This window comes from Ipomoea triloba, chromosome 3 (genome assembly GCF_003576645.1).
Source record: "Ipomoea triloba cultivar NCNSP0323 chromosome 3, ASM357664v1".
In the NCBI taxonomy this organism is placed as follows: Eukaryota; Viridiplantae; Streptophyta; class Magnoliopsida; order Solanales; family Convolvulaceae; genus Ipomoea; species Ipomoea triloba.
In genome coordinates this window covers 3,260,772-3,271,993 of record NC_044918.1, presented here as the reverse complement: position 1 = coordinate 3,271,993, position 11,222 = coordinate 3,260,772, and the positions used below count along the sequence as shown (strand labels likewise).

The 11,222-nt window shown below is 33.6% G+C and overlaps 1 pseudogene; it reads right to left on the bottom strand.

The window, feature by feature from the left end:
• Positions 1-3,785: 3,785 nt before the first annotated feature.
• On the bottom strand, positions 3,786-6,207 carry LOC116012213 (annotated as a pseudogene).
• Between the last annotated feature and the right edge of the window lie 5,015 nt (positions 6,208-11,222).

The following is an 11,222-nucleotide window of genomic DNA, read 5'->3' as shown; positions in this document are numbered from 1 at the left end:
TTAATTTCAACTAGTATTTTTACCCGTGCGATGCACGGAATGGATTTGTTATAATATATTAAGAATATTTGAAACGATATATAATTATATAAATTATAACATCAAATATTATATAGTGCAATTGAAGATATGTCTTGGATCGATTATGTTTTCTGATGTTATCCTTGTTTGAATTCCAACAAATAATAGCTTAATTAATAGCTAATGTGTAGATGTACGCATGTGGTGCTGGAATTTTAGAGATTTTATATATCATTGTTTAAGATTTTTATAAATTGGGCAAATATGCTCGTTCTCTAATAACTCAGTTATAGGAAAAATATATTTTATTAGGAATTGTATTACCATATTTTAATGTACAATTCCTATTACGAATAGGAATTGTATTACCATATTTTACAATATTACGAAAACATTAATAGTATATGAGTGTTTTGGGCGAGAAGTTAAAGTTGAGGATATTGTTTTTATTAATAGTATAGATTGCATTGTAAGAAAATATATGTACTGTATTATTATGAATAGTAATTTTAATCTATAATTGTATTACGAATAGGAACGTATGGAAAAATATATTTTATTAGGAATTGTATTACCATATTTTAATGTACAATTGTATTACAAATAGGAATTGTATTACCATATTTTACAATATTACGCAAACATTAATAGTATAGGAGTGTTTTGGGCGGGAAGTTAAAGTTGAGGATATTGTTTTTATTAATGGTATAGATTAATTCTTAGCTAGATTCAAATAGGGATTTGGTTTAGTTATCTTTTGTGATTGATGCTATGTGATTGAATTGAGTTATGAGTTACTATAATGACTTAATGATGAATTTAGTTGTGAACTTGGTGGTTTGTATTGACTCTTATATGATTATGACCAAATTGTGCAAGAGGTGATTGGAAAATGTCATGTCACTTGACAATAGGGCATAGAAGAAAAGGGGATAGAAGAAGAGGTGAACACCACATGTTTGATAAAATGCTTCAATGACCTTGAGTCACCATGAGTGTAGGGCTTGAAGCTAATTGAGAGTCCAACGACCACTAGAGTGGCATTGGCACATAGTAGCATTTCCCTAGTTCCATTGTCAATGCATTACATGAGCTCTAAGCAATGATACACTATACCATGCGTCTACACTTAAATGACCTAGTCGAAGCCCTTAGTTTTACTATTGATTATTTATTGTTGCTTGATCTTTCATTAAAATTTCATTGTCATTTCCTTTATTTTGTTATTATCACACAAGAAATTTCACATTTAGTGATAACAGAAGTTGTCACCAAAACTATCGATTTTGGTCACTATTGAAATTAGTGACCAATTTTTGAAGTCGTCACCCGTTGTCACTATATCCTCCGTCAGTATTGTAGTAGTGACGACTTTTGAAAAGTTGTCACAATTACTCTAGGCTTTTGTGACGATGTTTACGTACACTAATAGTATTTAAGTGATACCAATTTTGGTCACAATAAATGTACAATTTGTGACCTAATATGTTATTACAAAAAATTAATTTAGTGACAACTAAAATCGTTGCACTTAATTATTTTATTGTGACAATACTTTAGTCACAATAATTATACTTATTTGTTAGAATGTTCTTGACACAAAATGATTATTAGTGACAAAAAATAGTTACACATAATTACTTTGTTGTGACAACAAACATGGTAACAAATATTATATTTAACATCGTTTCTCCTTAATATTTTGAGTAAATACCCCATACATCCTTAATATTTTTAATTTTAAATTAAAAATAATAATTGTTAGAAGCCTCAGGCTCCATTAATGAATAATGAAGCCTGAGGCTTCAATTTTCTGCCCATTCAAACTGGATTGGCAGTATAAGGGGGCGTTGAGCTCCCCTTTTAATGAGGGAGCTCAACGCCCCCTTCTCTAATGTTTTCGATGTGGGATCACTCTTCTTCTTTTTTTATTTTATTTTATTTTATTTTATTATTATTACCATTATTATTATTATTATATATTATTATATATTATATATTAATTATTATTAATTATTAATATAATATTATTGTTGTTACGTTGTTATTATTATTACTACTACTACTATTACTACTACAGTACTATACCTTGATAATCATATAGAAGATGAAACTTTGTAGACTAAATTTTTATTTATTACCTATAGTATTTTTATATTATATATTTGATGCAACCATCTTGTACAAAAATTATACTAAGATGATAACTATTAATGTATAAATAATAGGCTAATGTGGCTACTAGGAGTAATAATTCAATTAATTTGATTAATTTTGAATCAAATTAATTGAATTTTTATTTTGAGAAATTATTACTTAATCGACCAAACTAAATTATACTTTAACTAATTCTATTAATTGGTCCATAACTAAATTTTTATCATATATAATTTATTTTATATTATATATTTGATACAAACATGTTGTAAAAATTGTGCTAAATTTGATGACTCTTAATGTACAAATACTTGGCTATTGGTGTTATGGTAGTCATCCAATTCATTTAATTAATTTTGAATCAAATTTAGAGATAAAGACACCATATTGGAATTGATAGAAGAACAACCCATCTCTAGGGATGAAATTTTTAGAAACAACTAATTAATCGTCACAATTATCATAAATTAGTGACAAAACTTGAAAACAACACAATTATTGTCACAATTTAGTAATTTTTGTTACGGAATTATAGAGCATCACAAATATTTGTAACAATTTCATCACATATTAGTGACAATAGTATTTTTTTTGTCACAATTGTTTCTCATTTATAATGGTATTAACCAATTGTATTTTTTATTGACAAAATAAGTTGTCACAAATATTATAAACAAGAGTGACCAACAACTATTTGTCACAAAAAGTATTAAAATTTGTGTCCACATTATATTTTGTCACAACTACATTCGTTTCCGCCATAATTATAATGCCGCCAAAATGCACATACATTTAGTGACAACAAATAGTGACAACGTATGTTACGACACTATTATTCTAGTAATAGTGACAACGTACTCGTAACGAATACTTGTCACAATTACCATACTATCAGTGACCAAAAAAAGATTATCACAATTATTCCACACAATAGTGTCGAATTATTTTTTTGGTCACAAAAAGTGTACTATTTGTGACTAAATTACAAAGTGTCACAAAAGATTTGTCACTAAATGTCTTCATTCTTGTAGTGAAAATATGAATATTTCTTTGGACTAGTTTCCAAACACTTTACACTCTTGTGATTAACTACCTACTTTCAACCCCTCCAGTCTACTCTTTGAGACGATATCCAGTGTGAGGATACCATCTCACACACACTCCATTCTATCACCACTTCTACACAACTTTCACATAACATGCTCAAACCTAGCCATAGCATCATCCGTGGGCAGACGCTCATGTAGCACCTGCCAAGCCAGGAAGGTTTGGTATGGACCAATAGGCATCTTGAGAAAATTCATGGACTCATGGTATCAGATATTTACAAGTCTTAAATTTTTATTTATTTATTTTTGTAACATAAAAAAATCATTGCAGAGAATTTAATAGGCATCTTGAGAAAATTCATGGGCTCATGGTATCAGATATTCACAAGTCTTTAATTTTTTTTTTTGTTAAATAAAAAAAATCATTAACTTACCGACATGCGTATATTTTGTTCTAGTACATGTCTATATTTATTTATGGGTACAAAAATCTATAAATAAATAAATACAAACACATCGCAAATCACAGGCAAGCTTGCTAGATCAAAAAAGGCTTATCTAGCGGCCTGAGAAATGAGAAAATGGGATGGTGACATTAGTAAGTGTTGAAGTGTTTGCAGTTGTAGGTATCCTCTTATTGAAATCAGTAATAGTGGTTGGCCTGTGTTGGGGTTTTTGAATGATTGAGGCATCAGTACTTGAAAGCATGACTACCACTTCTGACATGCTTGGCCTTATATTCGAGGGTGATTGGGTGCATACCAATGCTATTTCCAACATTCTCTTCACTTCACTAGGAGATACTCAGTTACAGGCTCAATTTTTAAGTCACTGCTCCGTCGCCCACTGATGATCTCCAGGATAACAATGCCAAAACTATAGACGTCAACTTTCTCTGATAAATGACCATGAATTGCATATTCTGGCGCCGTATATCCCCTGTTATGTTGCAACAAGCAATAGTTAAGTGAAAAGAAAACTAGCATAGAAAACAAAATAAGGTTGTTAGGCTTACAAAGTTCCTGCAAATTTAGTTGTTAGATGGCTCTTATTTTCTGGTAAAAGCCTTGCTAAACCAAAATCAGCTATTTTGGGCTGGAATTCGTCATCAAGTAGTATGTTGCTGGATTTGATGTCTCTGTGTATGATGCATACATTGCACTGCTCATGCAGATACTCAATACCCTTTGACGTACCCAATATTATGTCTACCCTTTGCTTCCAATTCAGCATTCCCCGTTTCTCTCCTGCCAATTTATTCATTAAAAAATAGATGGGAAAAGTTTTATGTATACAAAATAATATTTGAGGATGGGAGTACCATATATGTATCTGTCAAGGCTGGCATTTGCCATGTATTCATAAACCAGCATGAGCACTTTTCCATTGCCAGAATACCGTAATAGACGAATGAGATTGGGATGATTCGCATTTGTAATAAGACTAATTTCAGTCTCGAAGTTTGCCTTTGCTCTACTAAAAATTGTTGTCAGTTTCTTTACTGCCACTACATCCCCGCTACATCCCCGCTTTGTAGGGTGCCCTGCAGTTTAGTCATAGAAGATTAGAGTGGCGGCTTTGCTTATATATTCTGAAATTTCATTTTGCATGTCCTCATGAATTGTTACTCAGATCACCTTATATACATCACCAAAACCTCCTTTACCCAGTATATTTTCTTGGCTGAAATCTTTTGTTGCAGCTTTCAAATCATTATATATGTAGCTCTTTGCCCCCAAAATATTGCCTATATGTAGAAGAAGACAGGCCATAATATGTTAACACATACCTAAACAATTTTAACCAACAGTGAAAATTAAGAAGGGTAAAATTAATTATAAAATATGATGATTGCTACTAAAGGAGCTTCACCTCTTATCCAAGCATTTTGCTTTCTTGATTGCAGATAGCAAAGGAAAAGGGCTGCTAATACCAAAATGATCCCTACAGTACCGACTACACCCGCAACAATAATAGGTTTCTTCTTTCCTGTACTACTCCCTGGAGAAGATCGATGCTACCAGTTAGGTGATGCTTCCAAGACTAAGTGCTTAAGAAATTAAAGATAACATATTATATTCTAGCTTATATATATATATAGATATATATACCTCTTCCTAGGAGGGGTGCTATGTCAGTTGTTTGGTTATCAGCAAAAAAAGGGGTGTCTGAATATCTCAAGAAACATCCTGCATCAACAGCTCTTCCATCCGCAGAATTAGGTAAACAACACTTTATGTTATTGTAAGCTACTGACAAACAATCTTGACAGCGGCTTTGGCTCACGGTTTCAGCACATTGCGCCACCCCATTGGTGGTAGCACCACCACCATCAGGTTCCTCCAGCTTTACTGCAGCGTAAAAGCCATTAATTTTGGGCGTTGCAAGTAGAAGCTCATTTAGTAGTTGTTGTGCTGCTGTGGCATTGAAAATATGTTGCTTGCTGGCAGTTCTTTTACCACAAACTTGATAGGTTCCTCCTATAACCTCATCTGTAATCTGGTCGTAGAAGTAACTATTGCGGTACCTATACAAATTAAAACAAACAAATTAAACATACAGGATTGAACAAAGCATGTGCTCCATCTCAATTACGTACAACTCACCTTACGAAGCAGCCATCAAATATGACAATAGCAGAGCTGGCGGCGATGGGGCAGTCTCGGGTTCCTAACACGGCGGCATCGAAACAGGCCACACAGTCCGCAGTGGAGAGGTACTTTCTGCACTGTACCATTGCGTAGACAGTCTTCTGAGTGGAGGTGGCAAAGCTTTTGTTGGCGCTGGATAACTGATTTCTCAGATCAGCAAAGCTGAGGTTGAGTTCCCTGCTATAATCTGGCACATCGCTAAGATGGTAGTTACTGCAACCCAGTTTGCCTATTTGGTTTGTTTGTGGGTCGGAGAACGCAGGTTCTGATACGGATACCACCAACATCACCACCGCCAACCACCAACACCACCTGCCTGAGCCTGCCATGTACCACCACTGTAGCTAGCTAGCAGGCTCAACGAGGAAGACAGAAATACACAAATTTTTTTTGGCTTTAAATGGAGGGTAAATATATTGAAATTGCCAATGTGTTTCCTGTCTTTCATTTTTCAGTGGTCCATTGACTAATCAACATATGTTATGAACATTCGGTGTATTTTGATTTATCAGATTAATCAATTTACACTGGTTTGAATGCACTATTGAATTATTTAATTAATTAGTTAATTTTTTAGATGACATGAGGCATTTGTAGTAACTATTTGATGATATAAATTGAATAAATTTTACTATTATATTATATTCTGCATTATGTCTAAGGCCAGGTTTGAATGTATGTGGTGTTGAATGATTTAATCAATTAGCTAATTTTTTTTTTGGATGACAAGAGATGCCTATTCACAACCAATATTCGGAAGTGTGAATTGACTAAATTCCGCTACTATATAATAACCTATACTAATGGCATGTTTCATTTTTGTTACGGTTTGTTTAGAATGTTGAAGTATTTAATCAATTAGCTAATTTTAACTTATATTATTATAAATTTATTTGTTTAATTTCGGTCTAATTTTTCAATACAAAACATTCTTAATACGTAAATTATTGGTGTGAATTAGATGAAAATAAGTCTTATAAAATTTTAGTGCGATTTGTTTTGTTTTTTGTTTTTTTGTTTTATCAGAAGGATAAGATCAACCCATCAAGACATTATAAATTTTAGTGCTTTTATCACATGATCCACTTTTGTTTTTCTTTCTCCTCCTCTCCAACAAACCCATACCATTAGAATTTAGAAAGTCCTTTCAGTGGCGTTGAACCTAATTAAAGTAATTTTACACTTACTCCCATTTCTAACTTCCAATTTTATCATGCTTAATATAAGAATAGTAAACTTCGCTACCATGTAATAGCCATAGTAACACACAATTATATTACTATTACTATTTTTTTGGTAAATTCACAGGGGTCTTTCTCCGTCCGTCTAACGGTCCGGGTCCACCCACATCGTCGCTTGTGGAAATCGAATCCGGGTTCTCCCAAAATTCTTCCCCACAAAGAGAGCTCACTTGCCACTTGAGCTACTCCATTGGGTTAAATTATATTACTATAAATTTATTTGTTTCTGTCTAATTTTTTAATACAAAACTTTCTTAATGCATAGATTTGGTGTGAGCAGTGACGTATCCAAGATTTCAGTTAAAATGTTTTTTGACTACTGACTCTGTTACAGTGTAATATATGTTCATAACTAGTCGTCTCCACTGAGGCTCGAACTCACTCTTTTCCATGTGGAGTGTAAACCGAGTGCCACAAGGTTCAAATACAAATATCAAATACGAATAAATTCTTAAATTACAAAATACATTATAAATATTGTTTGATATAGACGAAAAATAAAACGCATCAAAACTTTATAAAAATATTAATAACGCTATATAAAATTTATTAATTAATTTGATAAAATAATTCAAATAGAAAACACATTATAAATTATACATCTTATCATTAATATATATATTAAAAAAGCAATGAAGAAAGCTATATGTACGTATACAATTGGAAAGCTACAATATATATTAAAAAAGCAATGAAGAAAGCTATATACAATTGGGGCTAGGATTCGAACCCTCGCCATTTTCTAAACAAAACCGCACGCCTACCAACTTTACAAGCTTATTAATTACAATCTTTCATCTGTTTTCATATATTTATATATAAAACATGTACTATATATACATATATACATACAAAGGCTATATATGGGGTGGGGTTGGGGTTAGATGAAAATAAATCTTATAAAATTTGAGTGCCTTCTTTCTCCACCCATTGCTCCACTTTTGTTTTTTTTTTTTCCTCGTTCCTCTTCAACAACCCATGCCATTAAACTCATTTTCCAAATGTCCTTTCAGTGCTGCTGAACCTAATTAAGAAAGCTTTGCATTGAACCAATTTCTAAGCACTCCATAATTATATTGCTTGAAACACAAGTGTTTAATTCATTTGCATTCGGCCAACCCAATAAACGACTTTGAATGAGTCATATCACATGGTTTGAATTAAAGTTGTGATAGTTCTTACAATATTATTTTTGAAGGGAGTGTATTATTTAGATAACAATGAACTAATTAATTGAATTGAACTTATTTGCTTATCGATTTAATTCATTTCATTATCAGTTGTAATATTTTAGAAAATTTAAAGTTTGATAATTTAGTTTGAAATATCGATTTTACCAAATTAAATGTGATGGTTCCAGTTGAATGTGAGTAAAAATCTGGTTGGTTTTATGACTTTTAGGCTGTCAAAGATTAGAGCTCCTAAGGAAAGTACGCCTTGGGTCTAAGTGAGGTAGTTGGATTTTCCACGGAGCTAGTTAGATTTCTTGTAGAAGTGATCGGATTTCTCTCCCTAGTTGGATAGTGTGTTTTTTTTTTTTTTTTGCTAAATCGATCGGGTCTTTCTCCGTCCATTTAACGGTCCGGGTACACACGTGTTCGCTCCGAGAGGCATGAGAGCTAGCCCAGGGGGAATCGTCACTTGTGGGAATAGAATTCGGGTTCTCCTGAAATTCTTTCCCTCGAAGAGAGCTCACTTGCCACTTGAGCTATCCCATTGGGTTGATATTGTGCTTATGTTTGTGCTCTTTCTCTTAGCTAAGTTTTTACCCGCTAAGATTATAAAGTGCTCAATGGGCTAGGTTGATAATGCACCTTGCAAACAACAAAGGAAACGAGACAATTACATGTAATCACTAGCCTCCACCCAGCCAACAGGGTCCGCAGACCATGATGACTGAATTGAAGGCCAAGTAACTGCATAAAAACCGCCACACAACATTTGCTGTATCCCCTGCATAAAAGATGTGGTCAATATATAGTCTCCCTAACTAGCGTATGGAAAAATTTGGAAACCATAAAGTGCCCAAACCTAGCCATAACATCATCCGTGGGCAGACACCCACTGCATGTAGCACCCGCCAGGCCAAGAATTGAAGGAGACCTTAAAGGGTAGGTGCTTATGCCAATAGGCACTCAGAAGAGAATCAGAATTCATCGGCTCAGTTTAACAGAGATTTTGGAGAAAAGAAGGGGAAAAAAATCGTTGGTAGCCACCCACCAAATCGATATATCTGGCGAGCATTGCCCCAAGCGGGACAAGTCTAGCACCAAACCAGCAGGCAGGAGGCCATCATAAGCAGTCAAATCCAACTCCCCATCGAGAATAAAGTCAAACAACAATTTACCTGAGTACTCAACACCTTGGAACAGATAGAAACGCCATAGGAGCCCAAGTCCAGACTAGTTGTCCCACCGGAGACTAACATCGCCATGAGTCATACGCCAACCCATGATCGCCTCCACCACATCCCTAACACTAAGCATATGCTTCCAAGTGCGGGAATCTGAACTCTGAATCAGTTTCCCCACCGGATGAACGCAGTTGTAGTACTTAGCTCTCATAAAATTCCCCCACAGAGAAAACACTGTGCGAAAATTTCACCACAGCTTCGCACTAAATGCTCGAATCATTAGGTCCAGATCAAGGAAACCCACACCCCCCTCTTTTTTAGGGAGGGCGAGTGTTTTCCATGATACCCCATTGTGCCGGACACCCCACGTTTTCCTTTAAAAGAAACTTTTAGATTGTTGGATAATTTGCTCGGGTAGGAACAAGGATTAAGAAGATAAAAACCAGATAACACTTTCACGGCATGAACTATGTTCACTTTCCTAAAAGTTTCTTATCAATCCTTTACCAAAGCAACATGATAAACAGATAGGAACTTTTGAGATACAATGATGGCGTAACCACTGAATTTAGTTACTTAACAAATTCAATCACGAGGATAAATACAAAAAGATATTTGCAAAAGTGTGTTCTACAGAAAAGTACATAGACTTCAATTACAACGAACCCCAACAAAATTAGAAAAATAGAAAAGAAATAAGGTTCAAATTGGTCACTGAACGAAACATGAAAGTGCAATTTGACTATTGAATGAAAACACGTGCAATTAAACCACTCAACACTCCAAATGTATGCAATTTTACCTGCAGGTTAGAACCTCATCTAGCAGGTTGCATGTTGACATGGAAAATGACTTGGATGATGACTTGGCATTTTTTTAAAATTTCCTTTTCATTTCTTCTTCTTCTTCTTTGTTTTTTGTTTTTTTTTAAACCCTTTTTCTTGCATAAAATCTACTGCAGTACACACCTGGTCCTTTCCTTTCCTTTCTTTACTCTTTCTTCCACCATGTACTAGGCAAATTAGGCAAACTAAGCTTCAATCATTCTTTAAAATAAAAAAAGAAAAAAAAAAGCTTCAATCAGAAATTCCCAAATCAACTGTGAAATTCTCAAATCACACCTGAAATCCTTATTTGGTTTGTTGTTGCTTCGGGGTTTCATCAAATTGAAGTTTATCAGTTTGTAGCTTCATCAATTTGCAGATTCAATTTCTTACATCCCGTTTGGTTCGCTGAAAAATATTTGAAGGGTGTATATGTTCATACAAAAGAACTAAGTATTGCAACAGATTTTTTGCAAATTGTAATGATAGGAATTACATGTGAAGAGAGGTTTTAGCACCAAAGTAGTGTTTGGTCGACCTTTTGCTTAATTTAGGTCAAAGTAGTGCATTGCCAATGCAAGGGGATTCTGTTTCATTCTATTTAAGAGGATCCTATTTCATTCTATTTATTAACATCTTAATTATTATAAAAATTATAAAGTGGATATATATCTTTAAAAAAAATTGAATATATATTGCAGCAGATTTGATGCTAGTAAAGGGTTTTCAAAAATAAAAAGAATACATGAAAAGGAAATTTTAAAAAAAATGCCAAATCATCATCCACGTCAACATGCAACCTGCTAGATGGGGTGTTAACCTACTATCTATCAGGTGAAATTGCATACATTTGGAATGTTGAGTGGCGCAGTCACACTTTTTTTTTTTTTTTTTTTTTTTTTTTTTTTTTTTTTTTTTTTATAATT